The 9,581-nt window shown below is 42.2% G+C and overlaps 1 protein-coding gene and 2 non-coding genes across 5 annotated transcripts in view; 2 read left to right on the top strand and 1 right to left on the bottom strand.

Moving 5' to 3' along the window:
* The window catches only part of LOC124040955 (glypican-5-like), a 336,316-nt gene that overhangs the window by 187,429 nt on the left and 139,306 nt on the right, over positions 1-9,581 (top strand). The window lies entirely within an intron of this gene.
* Positions 1,916-1,988, top strand: trnam-cau. The gene has a single exon. It is a non-coding gene; the product is annotated as a tRNA-Met (tRNA).
* Positions 7,619-7,691, bottom strand: trnam-cau. The gene has a single exon. It is a non-coding gene; the product is annotated as a tRNA-Met (tRNA).

The raw sequence follows: 9,581 nt of genomic DNA, 5'->3' as shown, positions 1-9,581 counted from the left end.
TTTCAAGGTTTTACTGCTAACCTACAAAGCATTACATGGGCTTGCTCCTACCTATCTCTCTGATTTGGTCCTGCCGTACATACCTACATGTACGCTACGGTCACAAGACGCAGGCCTCCTAATTGTCCCTAGAATTTCTAAGCAAAGAGCTGGAGGCAGGGCTTTCTCCTATTGAGCTAATTTTTTATGGAATGGTCGGCCTACACATGTGAGAGACGCAAACCTCGGTCTCAACCTTTAAGTCTTTACTGAAGACTCATCTCTTCAGTGGGTCCTTTGATTGAGTGTAGTCTGGCACAGGAGTGTGAAGGTGGAGCAACGAACCGCCCTTGCTGTCTCTGCCTGGCTGGTTCCCCTCTTTCCACTGGAATGCTCTGCCTCTAACCCTATTACAGGGGCTGAGACCCTGGCTTTCTGGTGCTCTTTCATGCGGAGGGGTGCGTCATTTGAGTGGGTTGAGTCACTGATGTGATCTTCCTGTCTAGGTTGGCGCCCCCCCCATTGGGTTGTGCCGTGGCGGAGATCTTTGTGGGCTATACAAGACCTTGTCTCAGCATGGTAAGTTGATGGTTGAAGATATCCCTCCAGTGATGTGGGTGCTGTGCTTTGGCAAAGTGGGTGGGGTTATATCCTTCCTGTTTGGCCCTGTCCGGGGGTATCATTGGATGGGGCCACAGTGTCTCCTGACACCTCCTTACTCAGCCTCCAGTATTTATGCTGCAGTTGTTTATGTGTCGGGGGGGCTAGGGTCAGTTTGTTATATCTGGAGTACTTCTCCTGTCTTATCCGGTGTACTGTGTGAATTTAAGTATGCTCTCTCTAATTCTCTCTTTCTTTCTCTCTCTCAGAGGACCTGAGCCCTAGGACCATGCCTCACTCAGGACTACCTGGCATGATGACTCCTTGCTGTCCCCAGTCCAGCTGGCTGTGCTGCTGCTCCAGTTTCAACAGTTCTGCCTGTGATTATTATTATTTGATCATGCTGGTCATTTATGAACATTTGAACATCTTGGCCATGTTCTGTTATAATCTCCACCCGGCACAGCCAGAAGAGGACTGGCCACCCCTCTTAGCCTGGTTCCTCTCTAGGTTTCTACCTAGGTTTTGGCCTTTCAAGGGAGTTTTTCCTAGCCACCGTGCTTCTACACCTGCATTGCTTGCTGTTTGGGGCTTTAGGCTGGGTTTCTGTACAGCACTTTGAGATACCAGCTAATGTACGAAGGGCTATATTCATAAATTTGATTTGATTTGATTTCAAAGATGATGGTACAAAGAAACTGAAAGCTTAAGGCCAAAAGTAGTTCTAAACAATGGGAGTGGCTACAACCTTACCACCCATAATATCCCAAAGTAGCCCTAGCTAGGCCTATAAGATAAGTAAATTAAGTAATTTATCAAGATAATGGGTATAGCGTTATTATCATGTAGGACTAGTTATTTAAATAAATGGTCTCGGATGACTATTTGCACTCACAGATATTCTTCAATTCCAATCCTTTGTATTCACAATGCCAGAGAATTCCCTGCTCAGCATTTTCATGTTGCACACTAGCAAGTGATGTCCACTACAGGGCTAATTTGGAGGGAGGGGTGGCTCAAATTTCACATGCCTTATAAATTAAAAGAGTGTGTGTGACCAAGCAAATGTGGCTTAGCTGTCTGCAAACTGGAGAGATAGGCCCACACATTGAATAACCTAACCAAGGATGGTTTCAACAAATTTTTAGTATCAACTTTTGTCAGACCTCATTTGAGTATCTCTCCCTTAGTCTAAATTATAATAGACATTTCATCGCAAGGGGCAAATACGCGATTGTCTGTGCTGCCCAATCATATTACCTAATCATAAATGATGTGACCAAATTCACCAATCAGGAACGTCCTTTCAAACTCAGTGTTTTCATGTTTGATATAAGCCTCCTTAGCGCAGTAGGTAGCGCGTCAGTCTCATAATCTGAAGGTCGTGAGTTCGATCCTCACAGGGGGCATTGACTTTTTCATCTACCTCTTTTTAGCTTTTGCAGGACTGGATTACACATGCCCTATCCCAAATCAACTCCCATCCCTTAGCCCAACTAACCTGTACCCCTGCACACTGACTCTGTACCAGTGCCCACTGTATATAGCCTCGTTAGTCTTATTGTGTTACTTTTTACGATTACTTTTTATTTTAGCCTACTTGGTAAATATTTTCTGCACTGTTGGTTAAGGGCTTGTAAGTAAGTATTTCACGGTAAAGTCTACACTTGTTAAACACATGTGGGCATTTTTAAGATGTGTCATTATTGGTCGCTTGGTGTGTACGAAATCAGAATTTTTATTATTTCTGACAATTGCCTCTTTGGATGGCAAATTATGAGAACTCAGTGTGACATGTATATATATATTATTTTTCCCCACTGTAAAAGAATAGCCTAGATTGGGAGATATATCAGTATCTGTAGGTTTTGTCCCCCAATGTAATGTAATCAGATGAAGAAAAAAGCCATATCGGTCAGGCTCTCTGAGATATAACTAGTTGGTGGGCAAAAACAGTCATCAAAACAGACATTGTATTTGTCCATACTTTACTTTGAACATGTCAATAGGTCACACATACTGAGGATCAAGGTAATAGAATCTACTTACTTTGCATTTCCTCCTACGCAAATTCCTTGGCCGTCGTGCTAAGGGATGGGAGTTGTTTTGGCATAGGGGCATGTGTAATACACTCTTGCAAAAGCTAAAAAGAGGTACATGAAAAACCAATGCCCCCTGTGAGGATCGAACTCACAACCTTCAGATTATGAGACTGACGCGCTACCTACCTAAGGAGGCTTAGATCAAAGGTGAAAACAATGAGTTTGAAAGGATGTTTCTGATTGGTCAAATTCATATTCAAATTAATCAAATTCATATAGTTTAGACTATGGCAAGGATACTCAAATACTATTTGAGAAGGAGTTAGTCTGGCCTACTACAAGATAAACATCCCCTTTTCAGGACCCTGTCTTTTCAAAAGGTAATTCGTAAAATCGTATTGTCTCACTACAGATCTTCATATTAAAGGGTTTGAACACTGTTTCCCATGCTTGTTCAACGAAACATAAACAATTAATGAACATGCACCTGCGGAGCAGTTGTTAGGACACTAACAGCTTAAAGACTGTAGGCAATTAAGGTCACAGTTATGAAAACTTAGGACACTAAAATAGGTCTTTCTACTGACTCTGAAAAACACCAAAAGAAGATGCCCAGGTCCCTGCTCACCTGTGTAAACGTGCCTTATACCCTGACTACACTGGAGTGCGCGAGCGTTGCAAAATACATTTTGGAATCTATGTTATTAAATTATTGGTAATTCCACACTGCTCGCACGGGTCAACGAGCATCATTCCTATTTCTGATTCAGATGGCGCTGCAAGTCCTGCTCTCCCATCTCCTCATTGGTTTATAGAAGCAGGTACCCACGTGCCATTTCTCATTGGTTATACCCATGTGGGTGATTGAAAGATGAACTGTTGCTGGTTGTCATGATAATACTATGAAAGTTTAGATGCCAATCACCTTATCATTTCAAAGATGAAAAAGCCTGGAAGGAGGAGATGACTAGAAACGATTCGGTTGACCGTTTTTATAAGTGCATTCATTGTTGGAGTAGAGGAACTTGTGCATTTCAGGCAAAATAACAACCTAATGTTTATATCCCAGGACAAATTAGTTAGCAACAGCAAAGCTAGCTAGATAGACTAATTAGCTGTAGCAAGTGCAAGTTTTGACCTGTCCCCTTTAAAATGTCATTGGTTCAGAGTTTGTTTTGATATGTTAACCTGCGGTCGCGATCGCATTTGGTGTGGGGGGACTAAATAAATGTATGCATGATTGCGCACGCGGCACAGCCGGTTTGACTCACGTGTTAGGCATGCTGCAAGAAGGCATGAGGACTGCAGACGTGGCCAATCAGAACCCTATTTCAAAATCAGTGTTTTGTTGTTGAACTATAAGCCTCCTTAGCGCAGTAGGTGACGCGTCAGTATCATAATCTCAGAGGATTTGCCTCTGTCCTCGTGCTCCTAGACCTTAGTGCTGCTTTGATACCATCGATCACCACATTCTTGGAGAGATTGGAAACCCAAATTGGTCTACACGGACAAGTTCTGGCCTGGTTTAGATCTTATCTGTCGGAAAGATATCAGTTTGTCTCTGTAAATGGTTTGTCCTCTGACAAATCAACTGTAAATGTCGGTGTTCCTCAAGGTTCCGTTTTAGGACCACTATTTTTCACTATATATTTTACCTCTTGGGGATGTCATTCGAAAACATAATGTTAACTTTCACTGCTATGCAGATGACACACAGCTGTACATTTCAATGAAACATGGTGAAGCCCCAAAATTGCCCTCGCTAGAAGCCTGTGTTTCAGACATAAGGAAGTGGATGGCTGCAAACTTTCTACTTTTAAACTCAGACAAAACAGAGATGCTTGTTCTAGGTCCCAAGAAAGCAAAGATCTTCAGATCTTCTGTTGAATCTGACAATTAATCTTAATGGTTGTACAGTCATCTCAAATAAAACTGTGAAGGTCCTCGGCGTTACTCTGGACCTGATCTCTCTTTTGACGAACATATCAAGACTGTTTCAAGGACAGCTTTTTTCCGTCTACGTAACATTGCAAAAATCAGAAATTTTCCGTCCAAAATGATGCAGAAAACTGTATCCATGCTTTTGTTACTTCTAGGTTAGACTACTGCAATGCTCTATTTTCCGGCTACCGGATAAAGCACTAAATAAACTTCAGTTAGTGCTAAATACGGACTGCTAGAATCCTGACTAGAACCAAAGAATTGATCATATTACTCCAGTGCTAGCCTCCCTACACTGGCTTCCAGTCAAGGCAAGGGCTGATTTCAAGGTTTTACTGCTAACCTACAAAGCATTACATGGACTTGCTCCTACCTATCTCTCTGATTTGGTCCTGCCGTACATACCTACATGTACGCTACGGTCACAAGACGCAGGCCTCCTAATTGTCCCTAAATTTCTAAGCAAAGAGCTGGAGGCAGGGCTTTCTCCTATTGAGCTAATTTTTTATGGAATGGTCGGCCTACACATGTGAGAGACGCAAACTCGGTCTCAACCTTTAAGTCTTTACTGAAGACTCATCTCTTCAGTGGGTCCTTTGATTGAGTGTAGTCTGGCACAGGAGTGTGAAGGTGGAGCAACGAACCGCCCTTGCTGTCTCTGCCTGGCTGGTTCCCCTCTTTCCACTGGAATGCTCTGCCTCTAACCCTATTACAGGGGCTGAGACCCTGGCTTTCTGGTGCTCTTTCATGCGGAGGGGTGCGTCATTTGAGTGGGTTGAGTCACTGATGTGATCTTCCTGTCTAGGTTGGCGCCCCCCCATTGGGTTGTGCCGTGGCGGAGATCTTTGTGGGCTATACAAGACCTTGTCTCAGCATGGTAAGTTGATGGTTGAAGATATCCCTCCAGTGATGTGGGTGCTGTGCTTTGGCAAAGTGGGTGGGGGTTATATCCTTCCTGTTTGGCCCTGTCCGGGGGTATCATTGGATGGGGCCACAGTGTCTCCTGACACCTCCTTACTCAGCCTCCAGTATTTATGCTGCAGTTGTTTATGTGTCAGGGGGCTAGGGTCAGTTTGTTATATCTGGAGTACTTCTCCTGTCTTATCCGGTGTACTGTGTGAATTTAAGTATGCTCTCTAATTCTCTCTTTCTTTCTCTCTCTCAGAGGACCTGAGCCCTAGGACCATGCCTCACTCAGGACTACCTGGCATGATGACTCCTTGCTGTCCCCAGTCCAGCTGGCTGTGCTGCTGCTCCAGTTTCAACAGTTCTGCCTGTGATTATTATTATTTGATCATGCTGGTCATTTATGAACATTTGAACATCTTGGCCATGTTCTGTTATAATCTCCACCCGGCACAGCCAGAAGAGGACTGGCCACCCCTCTTAGCCTGGTTCCTCTCTAGGTTTCTACCTAGGTTTTGGCCTTTCAAGGGAGTTTTTCCTAGCCACCGTGCTTCTACACCTGCATTGCTTGCTGTTTGGGGCTTTAGGCTGGGTTTCTGTACAGCACTTTGAGATACCAGCTAATGTACGAAGGGCTATATTCATAAATTTGATTTGATTTGATTTCAAGATGATGGTACAAAGAAACTGAAAGCTTAAGGCCAAAAGTAGTTCTAAACAATGGGAGTGGCTACAACCTTACCACCCATAATATCCCAAAGTAGCCCTAGCTAGGCCTATAAGATAAGTAAATTAAGTAATTTATCAAGATAATGGGTATAGCGTTATTATCATGTAGGACTAGTTATTTAAATAAATGGTCTCGGATGACTATTTGCACTCACAGATATTCTTCAATTCCAATCCTTTGTATTCACAATGCCAGAGAATTCCCTGCTCAGCATTTTCATGTTGCACACTAGCAAGTGATGTCCACTACAGGGCTAATTTGGAGGGAGGGGTGGCTCAAATTTCACATGCCTTATAAATTAAAAAAGTGTGTGTGACCAAGCAAATGTGGCTTAGCTGTCTGCAAACTGGAGAGATAGGCCCACACATTGAATAACCTAACCAAGGATGGTTTCAACAAATTTTTAGTATCAACTTTTGTCAGACCTCATTTGAGTATCTCTCCCTTAGTCTAAATTATAATAGACATTTCATCGCAAGGGGCAAATACGCGATTGTCTGTGCTGCCCAATCATATTACCTAATCATAAATGATGTGACCAAATTCACCAATCAGGAACGTCCTTTCAAACTCAGTGTTTTCATGTTTGATATAAGCCTCCTTAGCGCAGTAGGTAGCGCGTCAGTCTCATAATCTGAAGGTCGTGAGTTCGATCCTCACAGGGGCATTGACTTTTCATCTACCTCTTTTTAGCTTTTGCAGGACTGGATTACACATGCCCTATCCCAAATCAACTCCCATCCCTTAGCCCAACTAACCTGTACCCCTGCACACTGACTCTGTACCAGTGCCCACTGTATATAGCCTCGTTAGTCTTATTGTGTTACTTTTTACGATTACTTTTTATTTTAGCCTACTTGGTAAATATTTTCTGCACTGTTGGTTAAGGGCTTGTAAGTAAGTATTTCACGGTAAAGTCTACACTTGTTAAACACATGTGGGCATTTTTAAGATGTGTCATTATTGTCACAGTGTACGAAATCAGAATTTGAAGCATATTTCTGACAATTGCCCTTTTGGATGGCAAATTATGAGAACTCAGTGTGACATGTATATATATATTTTCCCCACTGTAAAAGAATAGCCTAGATTGGGAGATATATCAGTATCTGTAGGTTTTGTCCCCCAATGTAATGTAATCAGATGAAGAAAAAGCCATATCGGTCAGGCTCTCTGAGATATAACTAGTTGGTGGGCAAAAACAGTCATCAAAACAGACATTGTATTTGTCCATACTTTACTTTGAACATGTCAATAGGTCACACATACTGAGGATCAAGGTAATAGAATCTACTTACTCTTGCATTTCTCTCCTACGCAAATTCCTTGGCCGTCGTGCTAAGGGATGGGAGTTGTTTTGGCATAGGGCATGTGTAATACAATCTTGCAAAAGCTAAAAAGAGGTACATGAAAAAACCAATGCCCCCTGTGAGGATCGAACTCACGACCTTCAGATTATGAGACTGACGCGCTACCTACTGCGCTAAGGAGGCTTAGATCAAAGGTAAAAACAATGAGTTTGAAAGGATGTTTCTGATTGGTCAAATTCATATTCAAATTCAAATTCATCAAATTCATATATAGTTTAGACTATGGCAAGGATACTCAAATACTATTTGAGAAGGAGTTAGTCTGGCCTACTACAAGATAAACATCCCCTTTTCAGGACCCTGTCTTTCAAAGGTAATTCGTAAAAATCGTATTAACTTCACAGATCTTCATATTAAAGGGTTTGAACACTGTTTCCCATGCTTGTTCAACGAAACATAAACAATTACTGAACATGCACCTGCGTGGAGCAGTTGTTAGGACACTAACAGCTTAAAGACTATAGGCAATTAAGGTCACAGTTATGAAAAAACTTAGGACTAAAATAGGTCTTTCTACTGATACGTGCCTGCAAGTCCTGCTCTCCCATCTCCTCATTGGTTTATAGAAGCAGAAAATCTACGTGCCATTCTCTCATTGGTTATACCCATGTGGGTGATTGAAAGATGAACTGTTGCTGGTTGTCGATAATACTATGAAAGCTTAGATGCCAATCACCTTATCATTTCAAAGATGAAAAAAGCCTGGAAGGAGGAGAGATGACTAGAAATCTATCTCGGTTGACCGTTTATAAGTGCATTCATTGTTACAGAGGAACTTGCATTTCCAGGCAAAATAACAACCTATCGTTTACATCCCAGGACAAATTAGCTAGCAACAGCAAGCCAGCCAGATAGGACTTAATTAGCTAGCAAGTGCAAGTTTTTGACCTGTCCCCAAAATAATGTCATTGGTTCAGAGTTTGTTTTGATATGTTAACCTGCGTGTCGGATCGCATTTGGTGTGGGGGGACTAAATAAATGTATGCATGATTGCGCACGCGCACAGCCGGTTTGACTCTCACGTGTTAGGCATGCTGCAAGAAGGCATGAGGACTGCAGACGCGGCTAATCAGAACCCTATTTCAAAAAATCAGTGTTTTTGTTGTTGAACTATAAGCCTCCTTAGCAAAGTAGGTAGCGTCCAGTATCATAATCTCAGAGGATTTGCCTCTGTCCTCGTGTTCTAGACCTTTAGTGCTGCTTTTGATACCATCGATCACCACATTCTTTGGAGAGATTGAAACCCAAATTGGTCACACGGACAAGTTCTGGCCTGGTTTAGATCTTATCTGTCGGAAAGATATCAGTTTGTCTCTGTAAATGGTTTGTCCTCTGACAAATCAACTGTAAATGTCGGTGTTCCTCAAGGTTCCGTTTAGGACCACTGTTTTCACTATATATTTTACCTCTTGGGGATGTCATTCGAAAACATAATGTTAACTTCACTGCTATGCAGATGACACACAGCTGTACATTTCACAATGAAACATGGTGAAGCCTCAAAATTGCCCTCGCTAGAAGCCTGTGTTTCAGACATATGAAGTGGATGGCTGCAAACTTTCTACTTTTAAACTCAGACAAACAGAGATGCTTGTTCTAGGTCCAAGAAACAAAGATCTCTTCAGATCTTCTGTTGAATCTGACAATTAATCCTTAATGGTTGTACAGTCATCTCAAATAAACTGTGAAGGTCCTTCATGCTTACTCTGACCTGATCTCTTTGACGAACATATCAAGACTGTTTCCTCTCAAGATGTTTCTGCTGTTTCACGTGCACATTGCAAAATCAGAAATTTTTTCCGTCCAAAATGATGCAGAAACTGTATCCATGCTTTCTTTGTTACTTCTTAGGTTAGACTATTGCAATAAGTTTCTACTTTCCGGTTACCCGGATAAAGCACTAAATAAACTTGCTAGTGCTAAATACGGCTGTTGAACCACTAGAAACCAAAAGAATTGACCATTACTCCAGTGCTAGCCTCCTACACTGGGCTTCCAGTCAAGGCAAGGGCT

The sequence above is a fragment of the Oncorhynchus gorbuscha genome, linkage group LG08 (assembly GCF_021184085.1).
Source record: "Oncorhynchus gorbuscha isolate QuinsamMale2020 ecotype Even-year linkage group LG08, OgorEven_v1.0, whole genome shotgun sequence".
Taxonomy (NCBI): Eukaryota; Metazoa; Chordata; class Actinopteri; order Salmoniformes; family Salmonidae; genus Oncorhynchus; species Oncorhynchus gorbuscha.
The sequence above is the reverse complement of the archived record's forward strand: the minus strand, read 5'-3'. Positions and strand labels throughout refer to the sequence as shown.